Here is an 11,252-nt window from a genome sequence, read left to right as displayed (position 1 = left end):
CCGTACCTTTGGCATCCCAACTCGCTAAACTGTTGAAATGGTTGAATGAAGATGACTAGTACTTTGGGGCACAGTGACTCTGTGTATTCCTTCCATCCTCTTTTGAGGCTTCCTGGGTCATTCAATGTTTCACACATAGCATCTTTCAATATTGCACCTCAAGGCTTGAATTTTCTCTTCAGTTCTTTCGGGTTGATGTATGCTGAACGTGTTTTCCTTTGTGGTTTTCTAACTCCGAGTCTCTGCGCATGTCTTTATAATACTTTGTCCTCTCACGCTGCCCTTTGAAATTTTCTGTTCAGCTCTTTCCCTTCATCATTTCTACCATTTGCGTTAGCTACTCCATGTACAAGAGTGAGTTTCAGAGACTCTCCTGACACCCCTTTGGTCTTCGCTTTCTCTCCTAAATTTTTAATGACCTTTTGCTTTCTTCATGAGTGCTGGTCTTTACATCAGGTCTTCTCTCATTAGAGTTCAGTGCATCAAGTCTATTCTTAAGGCGTTCTCAAAATTAAGGTGGGATCGAGTCAAGGTCATATTTTCCCTCTTTGGACTTGTTTTAATTTTTTTCAATTTCAACCTGAAATCACCTGCCACAGACATAGCCAGTTTGATTCCTGTGTATCCTGCCTGTCCACATGGATCGCCATGGTTTGTGTCATTTTCTTTGGTTTGTGTTGTTTAAAAAAGAGTATTTCCAATTTTAAAAAGTCCTTGGTTTTGAGAAATTCTTTTTTTTAATCATTTTATTGGGGGTTCATATAATTTATCATAATCCATACATACATCCATTGTGTCAAGCACATCTGTACATTTGTTGCTATCATCATTCTCGAAACATTTGTGTTCTACTTCAGTCCTTGGTATCAGCAACTCATTTTTTCCTCTCCCTCTCCCACCCTCCCTCACAAACCCTTGATAAATTATTTTTTCATGTCTTATACTGTCTGATGTCTCCCTTCACCCACTTTTCTGTTGCCCGTCCCTCAGAAAGGGTGTTATATGTAGTTCATTTTGATTGGTTTCCCCTTTCTACCCCACCTTCCCCTTCCCCTCCTGGTATCGCTACCCTCAATATTGGTCCTGAGGGCCTTATCTGTCCCGGATTCCCTGTGTTTTCAGCTCTTATCTGTACCAGTGTACATCCTTTGGTCTAGCTGGATTTGTAAGGTAAAATTGGTATCATGATAGTCGGGGGGAGGAAACATTTAGGAACTAGAGGAAAGTTGTATGTTTCATAGGTGCTATACTGCACCCTGCTGGCTCATCTCCCCATGACCCTTCTGTAGGGGGATGTCCAATTGCCTACAGATGGGCCTTGGGTCCCCACTCCCCCTCATTCTCAATGATATGATTTTTTGTTCTTTGATGCCTGATACCTCATCCCTTCGACACCTCGTGATCACACAGGCTGGTGTGCTTCTTCCATGTGGCTTTTGTTCTTCTCAACTAGATGGCCACTTGTTTACCTTCAAGGTTTTAAGACGCCAGACACCATATCTTTTCATAGCCAGGCACCATCAGCTTTCTTCACCACATTTGCTTATGCACCCACTTTGTCTTCAGTGATCATGTCAGGAAGGTGATCATCATGGAATGCCATGATAGAACAAACTGTTCTTGCATTGAGGGAGTACTTGAGTGGAGACCCAATGTCCATTTGTGAACGTAATAATAAACCTATGAATATATGCGCATAGATCTATTTCCCCATCATATATAAATATATTTACATATGTACATGCCTGTAATTAGACCTCTATAATGCCCTTTGCCTCCTACTTCTCTCCTCTATTTCCTTTTACTTTCCTCTTGCCCCACTATCAAGTTCAGCCTTCATTTGGGTTTCAGTAATTCCTCTCAGTTACATTGCCCTTGATCAAGCCCTACCAGGTCTCTTACACCCTCCTCGCCACTGATTTTGGATCACTTGTTGTTCCCTTGTCCATGGGTTTGTTAATACCACTTCCTTTCCCCCACCTCTCCCTCTCCCATGTCCCCACCCCCCACCCCAGAACCATCAGCCCCATTGTTTTCTCTTCCAGATTGTTCTATCCAGCCTATCTTATCTAGATAGACCTGCAGAGATAATAATATGCACAGAAACAAGACAGAGCAAAACAAAATAGCAACAAAAAAAAGAAAGCCCTATAAATAGTTCAATGTCTGTTTGTTGACTTTTAGGAGTGTTTTCCGGTTGAGTCTGATGGGGTGCCACACCCTGGCCCAAAAGTCTATTTTTTGGTACTCCTTCAGGACTTCCTTGCTCTGCTCCCTTGCTGTTCTGTTACACGCCCTTAGTGTTTTCCTCAGTGTGGTGGGGTCAGATCGGGTGCAATTCCCACACTGTGTCTACAGTGTTGTCCCCTGTAGGGCTATGGGTCACTGAGGGATATCGTGTCTCATAGTGGGGCTGGCCCTATGGTCTTCTCTGTGGATTGGCTGCTCTGAGCGGGAATATCTTCCTCAAGGCTTGGTGGGCCAGGATGTGCTCCGCTCTCTCTTCCTCCCCCTTCGTTTGCTCCCGTGTGCTCTGGTCAGACATGTCCCTCCCCTGAGCACTATCTTCAGTGCTGTCCTCTGAAGTGAATTCTTCTGGGGGGAGGGGCGGCTGTCCACGTAATTGGGATTGGGGCCAGCTCGGTCTTGTGAAATTCTATCACGCAATCTCCACCTTTGTTTCTATCACGAAGGTTATATTTTCCAACCATTGTTCTTTGTTTCTAACTTTTTCATTTGAGTTGTTAATATTATTAATGCATCTTGACTGCATGTTTCAAAGATTTCAGGCTGAATCTTCAGTCAAGATGCAGTAATGATAACATTGCTAGAATTGTTCCATTTCTTCCTTGCTAGCTTTAGTGGTTGGTGCATAAATTTGAATGATAGTTGTATTGACTCAATTTCCTTGTATGCATGTCAATACAATCCTAGCACAGACAGCTATATACTTCAAGATCCTGAAATGTCCTTTTGACCATGAATGTGACACCATTACTCTTGAATTTGTCATTTACAGTCCAGCAAACCATATGATTGTCTAATTCAAAATAACCAATACCAGCCCATTTCAGCTCACAAATGCCTCAGATATTGATCTTTATGTGAACATTTCATTTTTGATGACTGCCAGTTCTCCTGGATTCATACTTTGTAGACTCCAAGTTCTAAATATTAATAGATGTTTCCCACTGTTTCTTCCCATCTTCCTCCATCCATGTCACTCTGGTTGAGTTGACTCTGAGAAGACAAGCTCTTCCTCAGTATTATTTTGAATGCAGCTATCCACTTTGAGCCTTAAATTCTGAGTACCCAGTTTTCAGAAGACTATGGATGAGAGTGAAAGCCCAAAATCTACGTGGTTACATGTTGGTTGGACTGATAACTGCAAGGTCAGCAGATCGAAATGAGCAGCCCCTCTTTGGGGCAAAGATGAGGCTTTCTACTCAAGTAAAAAGTTACAGTCTTGGAAACCCACAGAGGAAGCTCTACTCTGACATATAGGGTTGCTATGGGTCAACCTTGACTCGATGGCAGTGAGTTTGAGAGTTTTGATCCCACCTGAGAGGCTCATCTTTTGGCACTGTATCTGCTGCGATTCATGAGGTGTTCAGTATCTGACCATGTTCGGCTCTATTTGTAAGGTTTTCAGTGGCTATTTCCTCAGGAGTGGACAACCTATTCCTTCTTTGCAGTCTGTTCTTAGTCCGGAAATTCTGCTGAACCCTGTTCACATTGGATGGCCCTGCTGTCATTTGAAATACCGGTGGCATAGCTTCAAGCACCATAGCATTTGGTCCTGGGAGGAAAACGTGGAGGAAAACTCAAAATCATAAAACAAGCACACAAAAAGATCAGGCTTCCTGGCTAGATAGAGTTACCAGTTAGATAGAGACTCTTGGGCCTCCTGAGTCTGTAGCTCTTAGCCACCCTTCAGGTCTGGAAGTGAACTCACCTCCAGGACTCCATACTGAGGACGGGTCAATAAGGAGCCCCCCTGGTGTCCCCATAGTGGTTACACGCTAACCATAAGATCAGCAATTCAAAGCCACCAGCCACGCCTCGGGGTAAAGGACGGGACTTTCTACTCCTGTAAAGAGTCACACACTGGGAAACTCACAGGAGCAGCTCTGCCCTGTCCTACAGGGTTGCGACCAGCCGGCATCAACTCAATGGCAGTGAATTTGGGTTTTTTGGTTATCAGGGGAACAACGACATGAGTGAGGTACACCCATCTTAACATAAACAACCATTTTCAACCAAAAAGGCAACATCTGCCCAAGGACAGAGTTCAGAAGGGTTGAAAAAGGAGGAATGGAAAAGGAAACGTGGAGAGGAAGAGAGATGTGATAGGACACGGAGACTGACAGCAATGACGTGAAACAAAATGTGTATGACTTGGTGAACGGAAAAATGATCCGCCCTATAAACCTTCATCCAATTCACCTTTTAAAAGCTTAAAACTAACAAACAAACAAAAACCTTCTGTTTTAGCTGATTTTGCACAGAGCAAGGAAGGGCATCGTCTCGTTATTGCCACGCTGGGCGTAGAAGTTCAAATTGCCCACTCAGCGACCACTGACACCTGAGAAGGATGCTCCTCATTAGTTCTGGGTGGGAGTGCTGGCCTCCCCGGAGGCTTCCAGGGATCTTTCCACCCACCACCCACCCCCCTGGGGATTGCAGGAGTGCCTTGTTACTCCTCCCTGCACAGCCTCATTCACACCAAGAGTGGAGGGTGATTTTGCTACCGCTGAGCACTGGGGTACAGCCTCCCACCTCATGGCACCCCTCTGACACCAGCACATGCATCTCAGCATCACCAGGTGTCCAAAGAAGGTGAGGCTGTCATGTCCTGTAGCCATCAAGTCAGTTCCAATGCATAGTGACCCTATAAGAGAGGGTAGAATGGTTTCATAGGGTCTCCCAAGTCGAACTCTTTGCAAAGTATACTGCCACATCTTTCTCTCCAGAGTGACTAGTAGATTTGAACCACGGACCTGTCTGTTAGCAAGCGAGTGCTTAGCCACTGTGCCACCAGGGTAGTCTCTGCTAATACCGCCATTGGGGCAGGGGTGCTTATTGCTGCCCAACAGGGATGAACCTTCCACCTGCCCACTCAACCTTCTCAACTACTAATTGGGGTAGGGGGTGGGGTTGAGGATCCCTGGTGAGGCCACTTGACTATGCTGACATGGGTGGGATGGAATTACAGTATTTTCCAGGGTGTTTGATTAGGATACAGAATTATTTTCTCAAAGTTCTCTGCCTTCCTATGAAGGACTTGGGATTCCATAGTAGAATTCTCTCCTTCCATGAAGCCAACCCGAGTTTGATACCCAACCAATATACTTGGCGCTGGGCTACCACCGTCTATTGGATGAAGCTGTGTGTCACTGGGTAGGTTTCAGCAAAGCGTCCAAACTAAGACGGACTAGGAAGAAAATCGACGTTCCTAGATCAGTCAGGGAACACCCATGGCTGACAATGATGCGATCCACAGCCAACCGTGGGGGTGAACATTGTGTAAGCGATCATCCTATGCTGGGAGCGAGCTCAACGGTAGAGAACAGCAACTCTGGCTGGCTGGGGGGCCCTGTGGCCATAGAGAGCAGGCCCTTGTTGGGGTATGGTTTTTTGCTGCCGTTGTAACTTTGGGTCTTTGTCTTTGTTTCCAGGGCGCTGGATTCTCCGGTACGCTGTTCTGGATATGAGGCAGGGGTGGGGGTGGGGGGGTGGGGGGTGAACCTAAAGGACTCACCATTATGCCATTCTGTAGATCCTGACTTCCCTAGTCAATCTGCCTTCTTCTCAGCCCTTGCTATAGTTTATTGTGCCAGCCTGGCCGATAAACACAAGTAGGATTAACTGAAGGGCAGAGGGATAAATGGCTCGGTGAGCCTCGCCTTGGTTGTTCTGTGCCTCAGTTTAAAGGGGTACACTACCTGTGGGATGCCTAGCCTGTGGACTGTGTCGCTTGTAAGGTGAGGTCCCTTTAAGCCCACAAGATTGGAATGTTCATCTCTGGAGCTGGGGACCGACAGTTGATGACAGTTGGGGACCTGCCCTGCAGTTTGCTGCCTGGGTATATATAGCCCAGCTCTCTCTACAGAAATGGGACTGGCACCTGGCAGCTCTCAAAACTTGAAGGACTGCTAGTGTCTCACTGCTTTATAATTTAACTGTTAATTTCTTGTATTATCTATCTGTATATTATTTAACGATTTATTTCTTGAATTATATATCTATCTTTATAAATATATTTATATATAATTACTAGCAATCTGGTTTGTCTCTCTAGAGAACCCCGTTCGGTGTCCTTGTGTTACATGCAATGTCCTACTCTTTTCCCTGTGCTTAGCAGAAGAAAACAGGGAAGTAGAGCTTCTCAGGATTGGACAGACTTCTTGAGCATGTCCGACTATGTCTTTACCTACATATGTCTATATCCTCGTTCACATCGTTACCTAGCACGCCTCTACCTCCTTGAACACATGGAATCTAGCTAGAATGGCTCTTTTAACGTCCTTGTCTACGGATTCTATCATCCGGGTCTTTTCTGGGGCTGGATCTGTTTGGGATACTGATTGATTTATTTTTTTAATCTTCATTCGGTGTCGTATTTTCTTGTTTCTTGGCATGCCTGGTGATTTGTTCATAGAGGATGTTTTAGAGCCGTTTTTCATTTACAGAGGGGAAAAGCTGTCCAGACTACAGAGAGAACGGGGCGCCCTCTCTTCCCTCTGTATACTTTCGCCTATTGTGAATATCTGATGCTTACGTGACATGCTAGTTACAGCTGGCGATACGAATGCTAATACAGCACTGCTGAATGCAGTCCAGAGTTTTCCGTCCACTCTGTGTATTGTAGTCTATGGACTCTGACACATGCGTAATAGCACGTGTCCGTCATTACCGCATGACACAGAGCGGCTCCATCCCCCTGAAATCCCCTGTGCTTCCCCATCTACCCCTCCCCCTCCCCCTCCTGGCAACCACTGACCTTTTTGACTTTCCTGAAAAACACTGTTGCTTTCTCCAGCATGTCCTACAGTCAGAATCACGCTGGGTGTAGCTTTTTAGAAACTGTGTTAACGGCATATAATGCACATACCATACCATTCAACAGTGTAAAAGGTTTTTTAAAAGGTTGTGCAACGCTCACCACAGTCCATCTTAGAACATGTCCTTCCTTCCCTTTTATGCTCAGCATGATTAGTTCCCTGTGACCCCCAAGCTCCCCTGCCAAGGCCCGAAGAAACCATTCCTCTCGTCAGTCTCTAGGATTTCATATAGAGATGATCACACACACACACACACACACAACGTGGGTCACTTTAACGACTAGAGGGGGCCTTGCTCAAGCCATGGTATTTTTTCACTCACCTCCGATGAGCATGAAAACTGGACCAGGAAGACTGCCAGAGCAAGTCTGCCTTGGGATGTCGGTGCTGGGGAAGAATATTGAAAGTGCCGTGATGGCCTGAGAACAAACACATCTGTCTTAGAGGAAGTCCAGCCAAAGATAAGGCTGGCGAGACTCGGGTCCCCTGTACTTTGGGGATGTTATCAAGAGAGACCAGAGCCTGGAGAAGGAAATCATGCTCGGTACAGTGGAGGGTCCATGCGAAAGGGTAAGACCCTCAGTGACATAGATTGGCACAGTGGCTGCAACAGTGAGCTAAAACATAGCAATGATTGTGAAGATGGCTTGAGTCCTGACAGTGTGTCTGTAAGGTTAATCAAACCCACTGCAATCCAGTGGATTTCATCTTGTAAGAACCCTATAAGGATAGAGTAGAATTATCCCTTTGGGTTTCTGAGGCTGTACGTCTTTCAGAGAGTAGATGGTGGGTTTGAACCGTAGACCTTTCTGTTAGCAGCCCAACGGATCATCGACTACACCAGAACCGCCAATCTTTTGGTAAGCAGATAAGTGCTTAATGATTGCACACACGTCCACCTGTCCCTTGAGTGCATAAAAGCAAACCCACTGCCATCAAGTGGATTCTGATTGGTGGTGACCTTAACCTTGCAGCGTTGACAGCCTTGGACACTCTATAGGGCAGTTCAACCTACCCTCCAAGGCCACCACAAATTGAAGTCAACTCGATGCAATGGATCTGGTGCTTCCATTTACACTTGAAATTTAAAACAATAACCACACTTACAAATTAAACAATTTAAAACATCCTGCCAGTGCAGCCAAGGTACTTAAGAACAACAGGGAAATAAAATGCTTAAGGCTCTTAAATACCCCAGAGGCCTGGATTCAGGCAAGATGTCCTAGAAAGAAAAACCTCATACCTTATGGTGAACGTCACTGGCCTGTCGTTGGAAGCCAAGGTGAGGCTGAGGGAAAGGAATTCATACTAGCTCTATTTATTAGTTGCAATTTTATCTATCAGTTGCAATTTCGTTTTAGGAATAAATTCAACAACTTTGTCTCAGGTGCTTTACCCTTTCAGCATTTCCGTTGGAGGAGGCAGGAAGTGGAATCTGATCTTCTACCCAGTACCGAGGTGGGGGGTGGGGGTTGGGGAGAGCCCTGAACCACAAGTTTGATCATGTGATTTCTAGTCCTCATCTGAGCACTAATTAGCATGGTGTCTGATCCAAACCACTTGGCTTCTCTTGGTCCCCGTTTCTAGGTCTGTAAAGTGAACAGTAAACCATCCCAGTGACAGGGGAGGTTGATTCTGAACATTTGGAGCAGTTAAGACTTGGTCATTTCCCCCCCCCCCCCCCCAATGATAAGATCTAACATAATGTGATCACTTCCATGATGAGATCTTCTCTGGGGAATCAACCAACTGAAAGGCCATTTCCTGGGGGTGTGACCTGTTTCCATGCTGTTAAAAACTCCCTTGCTTTTTGCTGGGCCTGGCTCCACATCTGGCTCATGGTCCAATCTCAGATTCCTTGGACTTGAGCCAGTGGTCGGGCGCCTTGCCTATCAATTCCCCGGCAGTTGTCAGTAGCTGGCCTTCCTACCTGGCAACCTTCACCTCTGCACCCAGGAGCCTGTCTGCTCGCTGACCTCCCAATCCATCTTGTGTTCATCCCTCCCTGCAGCTGCAAATCTAAAGAGGCCTCCAGACTTGGAATGTATGTGGCTCTACAGCTGAGCCAGGCCCTTGATATAAGACCAAAACCAAACTCACTGCTATTGAGTCAGTGCTGACTCATAGTCGATCCCCTCTGTGGTTTTCCAAGACTATACCTGTTTAGGGGAGTAGAAAGCCCAGCCTTTCTCCAGAGGAGCTGCTGCTGGTTTCAAACTGCCAACCATGTGGATTGCAGCCCAATGATTAACCACTACCCTACCAGGGCTCCTTTGCCTTGAATATATAACCTCTCTCGATGTTGCTCTTGTTGTTAAGTGCAAATCGGTTCCAACTCACAGTGGCCTGTGCACTACAGAACAAAATACTGCCCAGTCCTGAGCCGTCCTCACAACTGTCCCCATGCCTGAGCCCATTGTTGCAGCCTCTGTGTCCGTCCATCTCCTGGAGGGCCTTCCTCCTCTTCCTGCCCCTCCACGTTACCAAGCCTGATTTCTTTCTCCACAGACTGGTCTCTCCTGATAACATGTCCAAGTGTGTCAGAGGAAGTCTGATGACCCTGTTTTCAACGGAACAGAACACTGTCCTCAAAATTGTTGCTGTGTTTGAGCCACTTGCCATTGTCACAGCCCCTGTCAATCCACCTAATCGAGGGTTTTCCTTTCTTATGCAGCCCTTCTACTTTACCAGGCCTGATGTCTTCGCCAGGGACTGCTCTCTCCTAACATGTCTGTGATTGTTGGGTTTTCTGGCAGCTTGAGTGGCCCAGGATTCTCTCAAGATGGGATCTAGCAGGGTGTAGCTGATGCGATCTTCTGTGAAGCAGTTATGGGAGGAATAGGAGGGTGGGGTGCCACCTCCTTAAGCTGGTCACAGTCTTGATACGATTGATGGAGCTTCCATTGGAGGTTCCATGTATCACGGAGGTTCCTTATATCACCTGTCCATTCCAGGAACCATCATTGGCTGCTGACCTGGATTGGATTCATTCAGCGAATCGCAAGATTTCATCAGCTCATCATCCACCAGCCTGTGCTCCCCTGCTTCCTATTCATCAACCCTTGTAGCTACAGGAGTCAAGAGAAGCCTCCAGCTTACATCTGACCTACAGACATGAATCAGACTGGACTTACCCACTTCTACAACTGCATGAGCCATTTCTTGATATGAATTTCTTTCTATGTACATCCACATACAAGAGTCAATGGTTTTGCTCTAGCGGATCCAGTCTAACACAGTGTCCAAAGTACATATATAAACGTCACAGTCTTTGCCTCTCTAGAGAACACACCTTAGACAATTCCCAAGCACCCAACCAATTCCAGATGGAAAAAACTGCTAGGATGTGAGTTCTTAGTCTTGATGGAGCTGAAAAGGCCAGGAAAATGCCCATGTGTACAGAAAAAGAATGTTGCACAGTTTCCTGGGTTTCATCCACAAATCGAGAGGCTATTCTATATTTCTAACTGCTCTCCTCTACAGTAATGCAAACATTGCTTGGAGTCCTCTGCTGGCATAGTGGTTACTCGTTGGGCTGCTAACTCTAAGGTGAGCAGTTTGAAACCACCAGCTGCTCTGGGGGAGAAATATGAGGCTTTCTACTCCAATGAAGAGTTATAGTCTTGGGGAAGGTGGGGGGAGAAAGGGGAAACCAATTACAATGATCTACATATAACCCCCTCCCAGAGGGATAGACAACAGAAAAGTGGGTAAAGGGAGACATCAGTCAGTGTAAGACATGAAAAAATAATCATTTATAAATTATCAAGGGTTCATGAAGGAGGGAAGGTGGGGGAGGGAGGGGGAAATGAGCTGATACCAAGGGCTCAAGCAAAAAGAAAATGTTTTTTAAATTATGATGGCAGCAAAAGTACAAATGTGCTTGACACGGTGGATGTGTGTATGGATTGTGATAAGAGTTGTATGAGCCCCCAATAAAATGATTTTTTAAAAAGAGTTATAGTTTCAGAAACCCGTAGGGGTAACTCTACCTTGTCCCACAGGGCCACTATGAGTCGCCTTGACTCAATGGCAGTGAGTTTGGTTTGGAGTATCGTGACAAAGAGCTCTCTGCCTTATACTAAGTATCAAACTGCTTTTTAAAAATTATTTTAAATTAAGTTCTTCTACATATTGAACCAAAATCTGCGCACTGTAATTGCAACTCAGTGGCCCAGTTTTCTGAGG

Source organism: Tenrec ecaudatus, chromosome 6 (assembly GCF_050624435.1).
Source record: "Tenrec ecaudatus isolate mTenEca1 chromosome 6, mTenEca1.hap1, whole genome shotgun sequence".
Lineage (NCBI taxonomy): Eukaryota > Metazoa > Chordata > Mammalia > Afrosoricida > Tenrecidae > Tenrec > Tenrec ecaudatus.
The sequence above is the reverse complement of the archived record's forward strand: the minus strand, read 5'-3'. Positions refer to the sequence as shown.